This window comes from Dasypus novemcinctus, chromosome 2, assembly GCF_030445035.2.
Source record: "Dasypus novemcinctus isolate mDasNov1 chromosome 2, mDasNov1.1.hap2, whole genome shotgun sequence".
Lineage (NCBI taxonomy): Eukaryota > Metazoa > Chordata > Mammalia > Cingulata > Dasypodidae > Dasypus > Dasypus novemcinctus.
Window position 1 is genome coordinate 57260453 of NC_080674.1, and position 10725 is coordinate 57271177.

The window sequence follows — 10725 nt, forward strand, 5'->3', positions numbered from 1 at the left end:
CTGGCCCACGGGACGGCAACGAGGGCTCGAAACCTGCCAAGAAAGAATGGTGGGCCAAGAGACACGAAGAATGACAGCAAGACAGTGTTCTGATCAAGCTGCGAATTTTATTGAGGGAACAAAGCATATATACTCTTGGGAAGGGGAAGGGCGGTGGGTGGAGGTGGAAGCTAGGGATTGGCTACTTCTGTTGCTGAGGTAGAAGGCGGACTTCAGTTTCACGTCTTGCACCTGCACACTATCTTATCAGTCTGGGCAGTGGCGGGAAACGGAGAACAAGGAGCAGGGAGGGAGAAGAACAAGGAAGTGACAGGGCAGATTTGAGTTCTGCCATGATGTGGGACCCGCCATGTTGTGGTGAACTAATTATAGTTTACTCAAATGAGAAAGTTGGCTCCTCTCTGGCAGCCGTGCTGCTGGCTCTGCTGAGTTCGGCGTGTACTTTATTTTGACTGCTCCCAACATTCTTCCATTGTTAGAGTCTACTTTAGTCCATAGTTGCATTCTCCCTTTATGTTTGCTCATTCCTCAATCTTGAAGTTTTGGAAATAGTGATGCCCACTCTGTTTCTGAATGAGAGGGAGATGGATGGAACTGTCTTGCTTGCAGTTGTAGATACTCTCTGCTCTTTGGGATGAGCATTGTCCATCATCATCCTTTTGTTAGTTGTCCTGCACGAGTCCAATGAACTCAAAAGTATGTGTTGGAACTCTGCTGAGATTCAGGGCTCAAACAGCTTATGAGCAGACTGAAGATTTAAGTCTTTGGGGCATACATTTAACAAATATAGTACTAATTATAGGTTCAAACTAAAGGGGCAGAGGAGTCCTGTGTAGGGAAATTATAAATGAGTCTAACTCTGTTATATTGGTGAGCATATATTCCGAAGTAAGGCCCACTGACAGGTTGCTGAATTCCTATGATTGTCTGCCCTGCTTATGGTGTCTAGATGTCTCTGGAGCCCTCAGGAACCCTGCTGCTTGAGGCACTATTTACTGTGGCAGTCAATGAGATCCTGATGAGATATGCGTAAGTGTAACCCCTGGAATGACCTCCCGAGTCACTTTGAAATCTCTTACCTATAAAAACTCATTTGTATTTAATATTTCCCCCTTTGGGTCAAGGTCTTTTTCAAAATGAATCATTAGTTGGTGCTTGGTAATAATTCTTCAGTGTCAGGGAGGCTCATCCCTGGGAGTCATTTCCTTTGCTGGCAGGAGAGGAAGGGTAGGTAGTGTGTTTATATGCTGAGTTTGGCTTAGAGAGAGGCCATATTTGAACAAATGGGAGGCTTTCAGGAGGTAACTCTTAGTATATATCACTAGGCTAAGTTACAATTTCACAAGAACATAAGTACAACCATTAACACCAGGGACCTGTCCCTCTTTGCTAGGCACTGCCATGTACTCAGCAGATTCTTGTTACTCTATTAGAAAATGTAGCAGGACTTTTGGGGAGCTTTTGATGACTGTTTCAACCTTCTTACTTGTGAAGGGTTTGTTAAAGTCTTCTATTTCCTCTAGGGTCAGTGTAAGTTTTTGGTGTGTTTCTAGGAATTTGTCCATTTTGTCTACATTATCTAGTTTGTTGGTGTACAATTGTTCATAGTATCTTCTTATGATCTTCTTTATTTGTGTGGGGTCAGTAGTAATGACTCTCTCATTTTGGATTTTATTTGTATCTTCTCTCTTTTTGTCAGTCTAGCTAAGGATTTGTCAATTTTGTTGATTTTTTCAAAGAACCAACGCTTCATTTTGTTGATTCTGTTTTTGTCATTGTTCTTCTTCTTCTTCTTTTATTTATTTCTGCCCTAATCTTTGTTATTTCTTTCTTCTGCTTATTTTGGGATTAGTATGCTGTTCTTGTTCTAGTTCCTGCAGCTGTTCAGTTAGGTCTTTGATTTTAGCTCTTTCTTATTTTTCAACTTAAGCATTGAGGGTTATAAATTTCCCTCTCAGCACTGCCTTTGCTGCATCCCATAAGTTTTGATATGTTGTGTTCTCATTTTCATTTGTCTTGAGATATTTACTGATTTTTCTTGTGATTTCTTCTTTGATTGTTTAAGTGTGTGTTGTTTAACTTCTATATATTTGTGAGTTTTCCCTTTCTCCACCTATTGTTGATTTCCAACTTCATTCCATTATGATCAGAGATAGTGCTTTCTATAATTTCAATCTTTTAAAATTTTATTGAGACTTAATTTGTGACCCAACACATGGTCTATCCTGGAGAAAGATCCATGAGCACTTGAGAAGAATGTATATCCTGCTGTTTTGGGGTGCAGTGTTCTATATATGTCCATAATGTCTAGTTCATTTATCTTATTATTCAAGTTCTCTGGTTCCTTATTGAGCCTTTGTCCAGTTGTTCTAACCAAAAATGACAGTGTTGTATTGAAGTCTCCAACTATTATTGTAGAGACATCTATTTCTCCCTTCAGTTTTGCAAATGTGTGCCTTATGTATTTTGGGACACACTGGTTAGGTGCATAAATATTTATTATAGTTATTTCTTCTTGGTGAATTGCTCCTTTTATTAAGTTATAATATCCTTCTTCATCTCTTATAACAGTTTTGTATTTAAAGTCTATTTTTTCCCCAATATTAGTATTGCTACTCCAGCTCTTTTTCAATTATTGTTTGTGTGGAATATCTCTTTCTAGCCTTTTACTTTCAGTCTATTTGTGTCCTTGCATGTAAGGTAAGTCTCTTGTAGACAGCATATAGGTGGCTTGTATTTTTTTAATCCATTCTACCAGTCTTTTTTTTTTAATATTTATGTATTTATCCGCCCCCCCCCCGCATTGTTCTGCACTTGCTCTCTACTCTTTGTGTCTGTTGTGTGCTCTCTGTGTCTCCTCATCTTCTTTTTAAGAGGCACCAGGAACTGAACCCAGGATGTCCCATATGGGAGGGAGGCACCGAATTACTTGAGCCACCTCTGCTCCCTGCTTGTTGTGTCTCCTTGTTGTGTTGCCTTGAGGCATTATCTTGTTGCATCATCTCATTGTGTCAACTCACCATGTCAGCCCATCATGTCAGCTTGCTGTCTTGCTCATCTTCTTTAGGAGGTACAGGAAACAAACCCAAGACCTCCCATGTGGTAAGCATGTGCCCAACTGCTTGAGTCATATCCACTCCCCAGTCTGTGTCTTTTGATTGGAGTTCAATTGATTAACATTTAACATTATTATTGTAAAGGCACTACTTACTTTATCCATTACATCTTTTGACTTTCTACTGACCTATCTTATTATTATCTGTCTTTTTATTTTTTTTGTTGTTGCCCTTATTGATTATCTTCATTTCTACATTCTTCTCCAGGCCTTTCTCTCTAGTCTTCCTTTCAGGTTACAGCACTCTCTTTAATATCTCTTGTAGAACCAGTTACTTGATGACATACTCTTTAGTTTTTGCTTGTCTATGAAGACTTTAAACTCACCCTCAGTTTGAAGGATAGTTTTGCTAATTCTTGGCTGGCAGTTTTTCTTTTTCAGAACCTTTAATATATCATACCACTGCCTTCTCGCCTCCATGGATTCTGATGAGAAATCAGTACTTAGTCTTATTGAACATCACTTGCATGGGATGAATTGTTTCTCTTGCTGCTTTCAGAATTCTCTCTTTGTCTCTGGCATTTGCTATTCTAAACAGTAGGTGTCTTGGGGTAGGTCTATTTGGATTTATTCTATTTGGGGTGTGTTGTCCTTCTTGGATATCAATGTTTATGTCTTTTACAAGGGTTGGGAAATTTTTGGTCATTATTTTCTCAAATATTTTTTTCTGCCCCTTACCATTCTCTTCTCCTTCTGGGACACCTATAACATGTATGTTTGTGTGTTTCATGTTACCATTTAATCCCCTCCACCCTTTTCTATTTTTCCCATTCTTTTCTCTGTCTGTCCTCCTGTCTTTTCAAATTCAGATGCTCTGTCCCCCAACCCCCTTATTCTGTCCTCAACCAATTCAAATCTGCTATTATATGCCTCCAATGTATTTTTTTTAATCTATTTCCCCCTCACTCCCCCCCCCCCCCCCCGCTGCTTGTGCTTATTGTCTGCTCTCTGTGTCTGTTCATTGTGCATTCTTCTGTGTCTACTTGTCTTCTCTTCTCGTCTTCTCTTTAGGAGGCATTGGGAACTGATCCTGGAAACTTCCAACATGGGAGAGAAGCATTCAATCACCTGAGCCATCTCAGCTCCCTGGTTTGTGTCTCTCACTGTCTCTCTGTTTCTCTTTTTGTTGTGTCATCTTGTTGTGCCAGCTCTCCAGGCTGTGAGGGCCAGCCAGCTCTCCAAACTGTGCAGGCCAGCTTGCTTTTCACCAGGAGGCCCTGGGAATCAAACCCAGGACCCTCCATGTGGTAGATGGAAGCCCAATCACTTGAGCCACTTCCCTTCCTCCACTGTATTTTTAATCTCTTCCATTGTCTTTCATTCCCATATCTCTTACTTTTTTGCAAACTTTCAAATTCTTCTTTGTGTTCAACTAGTGTCATCTTAATACCATTAATGTCTTTAGTTATTTCATGGAATTTTGTAAGGAAATTTGTTTGTGTATCTGTGATTAGTTGTCTCAAATCCTGTATTTCTTCTGAAGATTTACTTTGTTCCTTTGGCTGAGCTATATCTTCCTGTTTCTTAGTATGGCTTGTAATTTTTTGCTGATGTCTTTGGCATCTGTTTTTTTAATGTGTTTATTCTGTGCTCAATTTTTCTCTTTAGCCTATGGCTTTCTTATTGATTGGCTTTTTACTAAAGCTTCTTCTATTCCTCTTCTTTGAATGTTAGTCGTTCTATTTTTTTATTTGTCTCTCTATATTTTTAACATTCTTTTTGTCTTCTCTCACTGTGATTTCCTGGAGGGCTAATTTTGGTAGAAGTGTCCCCTGGAGACAACTTTCCCAGCTCTGGTTTCACAGTTAAAAAAGGCTCAGGGGATTATGAGGGGAGTATAGATTGAGTCCAGTGTGCTCTGGAGAAGAGACCCTAAAGGCGTCCACTTTTTTTTTATATCCACCCCAATCTAGACTTTCCAAACTACCCAACAGGTAACACTCGATTTATCCAGTTGTTCCTTGCTGCCCTAAGGTAATTCTGCCTTTAATTCCCAGCTGACTTAGCCCCTGGTGGGGGTGTGGCTGAGGCTCAGGTTGCCAGCCTACCCAGGGTGAAACTGTTGCACAGCTCCCAGCCCCTGAGATCAGAGTTCTCCGATCAACCACCACCCCCTGTGCTGCTGCCACCACCACCCTCCCCGCAGTGGGCAGGTGACTCTGCCTGCACTATGTTAAGAGAGAATGATCAGATGGTTCTTGGTTTCTCTCCTTCCTGGGGCACCTTGGGTATGAAAGTGCAGCAGCCATGCAAGGTGGGGAGGGTGAATCTTCCCACCCTACCTGCAAGAGAGTGCACACTTCCTCTGTCCAGGGATGCCAAGTATGCAGCAGTCCTTGAAGGTGAGCATGGTGAATCTGCCCGCACTGCCCAAGAGAGTGTGCACTTTCTGTCTGTCCAGGGGCACATTGGGGCCAAGTGTGCAGCAGCCCTTTTAAGGTCAGTGGGGTGGATCTGCCCACTAAAGGGTGTGTGCTTCCTCTCTGTCCAGGGCATGTTGGGGCCTAGTGTGCAGCAGCCCTTCAAGGTGGGCTGGGTGAATATGCCTGCACTGCCTGGGAGAAAGTGCATGCTTCCCCTCCTTCCAGGGGGTGTTGGGGCCCAGAGTGAATCTGCCTGCTCAGCCCTGAGAAAATATTCAAATTGCACCCAATTTCCACTCCTGGTGGGTGGTCACCTATTATCAGAGGCTCTCCAAACTGGGCACACTGGATCTGATCCCTACTGTCCCAGGTGACCAGTGTGTTTTTCAGTCATCCCTGCTTCCATTTCTGCCAAGGGTGGAGACAGCACAGATGCTGCTGTCTTCTTGGAGGTTTGGGCAGGTTTAAACCTAAGCTGTGCTCAAGATTGGAATCCAGGGAAGCGGATGTGGCTCAAGTGATAAGGCCTCCACCTACCATATGGGAGGACCCAGGTTCTATACCCGGGACCTCCTGGTGATAAAGAAGAAGAGAAAGTGTGCCTGCGCAGTGAGCCAGCACCCACGTGCTAAGCCACGTGCCTATGTGAGTCCCCACATGAATGCCACATGGTGAGCCAGTGCCTGTGCGGTGAGCCAGTGCTCACGCAAGTGAGCCACACAGCAAGATAATGATACAACAAGAGATGAAGGGGAGAGTCAAAGTGAAGCACAGCAGAGACCAGGAACTGAGGTGGCACAATTGACAGGGACCCTCTCTCCACATCAGAGGTCCCCAGGATCAAATCCTTCTGAATCCTAGAGGAGAAAGATGAGAAGACAAAAAGAGAAATAGATACAGAAAATCACACAGTGAATGGACACAGACAGCAAAATCATCAGGGTGGGGACAGGGGCACGGGCAGGGGAAGGGAAAAAAAAATCTTAAAAAAAAAAAAAAAGACTGGAATCCAGGTAGCCGAATTTGCCAGTCAACAACTGTAGTTGGTGCCAGGCCACTACCTCTCCCCTGCTTTTGGGAAAGAGAGTTTCTGCTTCCAGCAAAGAAGTGGGTCAGGAGGTGATCTGCCTTGCTGGTGGGGGGTGGGCAACCACCACTGAAAGGTGGAGGAGGGAAACAGACCTTGGCCCAGTGGTTAGGTCGTCCGTCTACCACATGGGAGGCCCGCGGTTCAAGCCCTGGGCCTCCTTGACCCGTGTGGAGCTGGCGCATGCGCAGTGCTGATGCGCGCAAGGAGTGCCCTGCCACACAGGGGTGTCCCCCGCGTAGGGGAGCCCCACGCGCAAGGAGTGCACCCATAAGGAGAGCCGCCCAGCGCGAAGGAGGGAGCAGCCTGCCCAGGAATGGCGCCGCCCACACTTCCCCTGCTGCTGACGACAACAGAAGCGGACAAAGAAACAAGACGCAGCAAAAAGACACAGAAAACAGACAACCGGGGGAGGGGAATTAAATAAATAAAAATAAATCTTAAAAAAAAAAAAAAAAAAAAAAGAAAGGTGGAGGAAACCTCTCATGAATCTTCACCGTAGATGGTCAGGCTCCCCTTTCTGTTCTTCCCTGGATGGTGCGCTGTGTTCTTCTGGTCTCTGGAGTCCCCCAAACAGTTGATCTGGACAGATCTTGGTTGATTATTAGTTGCCCTGCAGGACGAGCTTATTGTCAGAGCTTCCTACTCAGTCCATGGCATTCTGAAAGTATTTTATGTATTGTAGGATAGAGGAAATAAGTAAATGTACTGATGTTATCAGGAATCAAGTTTCTCACTGTGGGAGAAAGGAGATACAAATATGAATGGAAGGTGGGGAAGAATCAAATGGTTGGAGACGAACTTGTGATTTTTTAAGTACAAAGTCTTTAGGAACAAGGAGCACACCTAGCTCCTAGATCTTGGCTTCTAAAACCCACTCTCTAACTAAAAAGAACATATAAATAAATGGTTCCAGTTATGGAGCAGGAAGGTAGAAAGTAAGCCTAGTATATTTTGTTGTTTAAAAGCACAAATGTTCAAAGACTATTGGGGACATGTGAAAAGCACACAGTTGAAAGAGTTCCTACAAGCCAAATATGGGAAAATTTAATCATCAAAAGAAATAATAATAGTAATGAATTATAATATACTGAATTTTAAAAATCTGAGTCCACAGTGATTACTAGGAGGAAGTAGACGGGAAAAGAAAGGTTATTCTTTACAGAAGAATGCCAGCTACTCAAAGATTCACTTAAAACTCAAGGAAGAGGAGATGTGGCTCAAGCAGTTTAGTGCCTGCTTTCCACATGGGAGGTTTGGTTCCTGGTGCCTCCTAAAAACAAACAAACACACAAACAAGTAAACAAATGGAAAAACAAATCGGGGAGCTGATGTGGCTCAGTGGTTGCACACTGGTTTCCCACATACGAGGCCGCAGGTTCAATTCCTGGCCCCAGTACCTAAAAAACAAAAACAAAAACAACTGAAGGAAGGAAGGGTAGAATTAAAAACTCATCATTTTGTAAACCCCAGTGTAATAACTGACTCACCAATGATCACAACTGATGCTGAAATTATTGGGTGAAAAGTTGTGGGAAACAGGATATTCACATGGTCTTAGAGCCTCTTTCCACAAATTACTTATTACCAAGGGAAGCAGGTAACTTTCAATGTAAGTCTGTTAGTTTCCACTTTAACAAAGTGGCCACATATAGCATCACCAATAGTGGAACAACCTGGCATCCTGTGACCGCTGATATGATGCAGTAAGAAGTACACCTCATGTATATATTTTTGCCGAAAGTGTTTAAACGGAATTGAATCATGAGGAAACAATCAAAAAAGTCTTGAACATGGAACATTATGCAAAACAGCTGGCCTGATCTCTCCATGCAAGTTTCATATCATGATAAATAAAAGCAGGGGATATTGTTCTAGATTAAAATAGACTGAATGTAGTGTGAGACCCTTGATCCTAGATTATAAAAACAAATAACAAAAGAAAAACAGTTATAAAAGACATGACATTTTTGGATCAATTGTGGAAATTCGAATATAGACTGTGTAGTCATGATAGCGAATTACAGTTAATTATTAAAGGTGTGAAAATGGGGTTGGGACTATGTACAAGAATGTGATTATTCTTGGGGAATTGATGTCCAGAATTTACGTTCAAATGAAAAAGTAAAAAACCCATACTTACATATAAGTGTGTGTAGATATAAGTATATGTATATACATGTATGCATGTGTGTATATATGTGTATTCGTTTGTGTATATATAGGGAAAGAATGTTGCAAGAAGTCCAACAATTGGTGAACCTAAATAAAAGATACGTGGTCATTCATTGTACTTTTCTACAGGTAGGAAATTTTCAAAATAAAACGATGGGAAATATTTCTAAGTTGACATATTTTTTGTTTGGCTTAATTTCCTTTTATATTTTACCTTGATTTCGTTTTTGTTGGTTTGGTTTTTCTTTCCTTTATGTACTGCTGAGTTCCTGTATTTCAATAGAAATTCGGCCTATGTGAATTGACCACAAGAATTACTTAGGCAATTAAACAACATCCAGAAGAGGGCAGCACAGTAAAGCTTTTCTTTAATTTAAAGGTTCTTTTTTTTAACAGTGTGTTGACTTTTCTGGATATCTGGAAATCATACTTTCAAGTCACCTATTAGCTGCTGCCGCCCCAGGACGCGGATTTCCCCTCGCCTCCTTGGTGTCCATCAACGCCCACAACCGGCTCCTGATGGCTCTGAGGTCCTTGGACCTTGGTGCGTTCTGCGTGGTCGCGGCCGACGCAGGCTTCCCGGCGCAGAGCAGCGAGCGGCTGGTGCCACGACAACCCGTCCTCGGTGCTGTACCCGCTGCAGAACGGCTCTGCGCCGAGCTGGTGCCCACGGTGCCCACCTGGTGACCAAGGTGATGGCGGTGGACGGCGGCTCGGGCCAGAACGCCCGGCTGTCCTGCGCCCTGCTGCAGGCCGCCGAGCCCGGGCTGTCCGGCGTGTGGCGCCCGAGCGCGAGGTGCGCACCGCCAGGCTGCTGAGCGACCGCGGCGCGCCCAAGCGCAGACTCGTGGTGCTGGTCCAGGGCCGCGGCGAGCCGCTGCCTCGGCCTGGGTCACGCTGCCGTGCTGCTGGTGGGCTTCTCCCAGCCTTGCCTGCCGCACTCGGAGACCGCCGCGGACGGGCCCCAGGCCCAGCTCCTCACCGTCTACTCAGTGGTTGCGTTGGCTCCAGTCTCCTCGTCTTCCAGTTCTCGGTGTTGCCGTTCAGTGGGAACAGGGCTGTGCGGCCATGCAGGAGGAACAGAGGGACCTCGCTGCCGCTTTCCGAGCCATTTGATGCTCGTGAGCGGCACCGGGATTCCGTCCCGGAACTACCAGTATGAGATAGAACTGGCGGGAGGCTCAGAGACCCGTGAGTTCAAGTTTCCGAAGCCGGTTTTCCCCTACCTCGCACCCCTGGGTACTGAAAAGGAAACGGAGGGAAGCTCCATCCCTGAGCGGTTTTGAGTTCAACTAGGGATCTGATTATGACGCAGAACTCTTAGAATGAGTGATATTTCTTTGAAATTTTATTCATTGTAGTGCTAGACTCTTGGTGTTGGGTAACTTCATCTTAGGAGTTTTCAAAACCTCAAATATGTGTCTTTATTTTCTGCTGTTCTTTATATTTTACTGTGAAAAAATCAAGCGAGCTGGGATTTGCTTAGTCTTTGCTCCAAAATGCAACCTCAAATAATTTATTCAGACATATAGGATTTTCCTTTCAAGCTTAATTGCACACTTGACCCAGTCATAATATCTGGGTATTCTGTGCCCTGGATCCTCCTGCCAAAACAGTTTTTATATGTTTGACATTATAGAGAAAATGCATGACATGAATAAAAACATACTTGTTTTGTTATCTGGTTAGGCTGGTTTTTAAGATGTTAACAATTTAGGTGGGGCTTTTATTTATTTTTCTTTTTTAGTATAACCAATTTTCCATTCTACTTTTCTGTCAAATATTGCAGAAATTTTTTTCTGCACTTAGATCTTTCCCTTTGTAAATATCTTCTGAGCATACAGATTGCTGGTAGATGTTTTGCTAAAATAAATTCTTGTTTGGAGTCTTAGGGAAGTATATTATCCAGCCCACACCCTTTCCTTGTCTGAGAATTTCCCTGTACTGCCCAAGGAAGGTGATCTCTATTGCTTGGTTTACACTAC

The 10725-nt window shown here is 43.4% G+C and overlaps 1 pseudogene; it reads left to right on the top strand.

Moving 5' to 3' along the window:
- Positions 1 to 1025: 1025 nt before the first annotated feature.
- Positions 1026 to 10420, top strand: LOC131275051 (protocadherin beta-9-like; annotated as a pseudogene).
- The last annotated feature ends 305 nt before the right edge of the window (positions 10421 to 10725 follow it).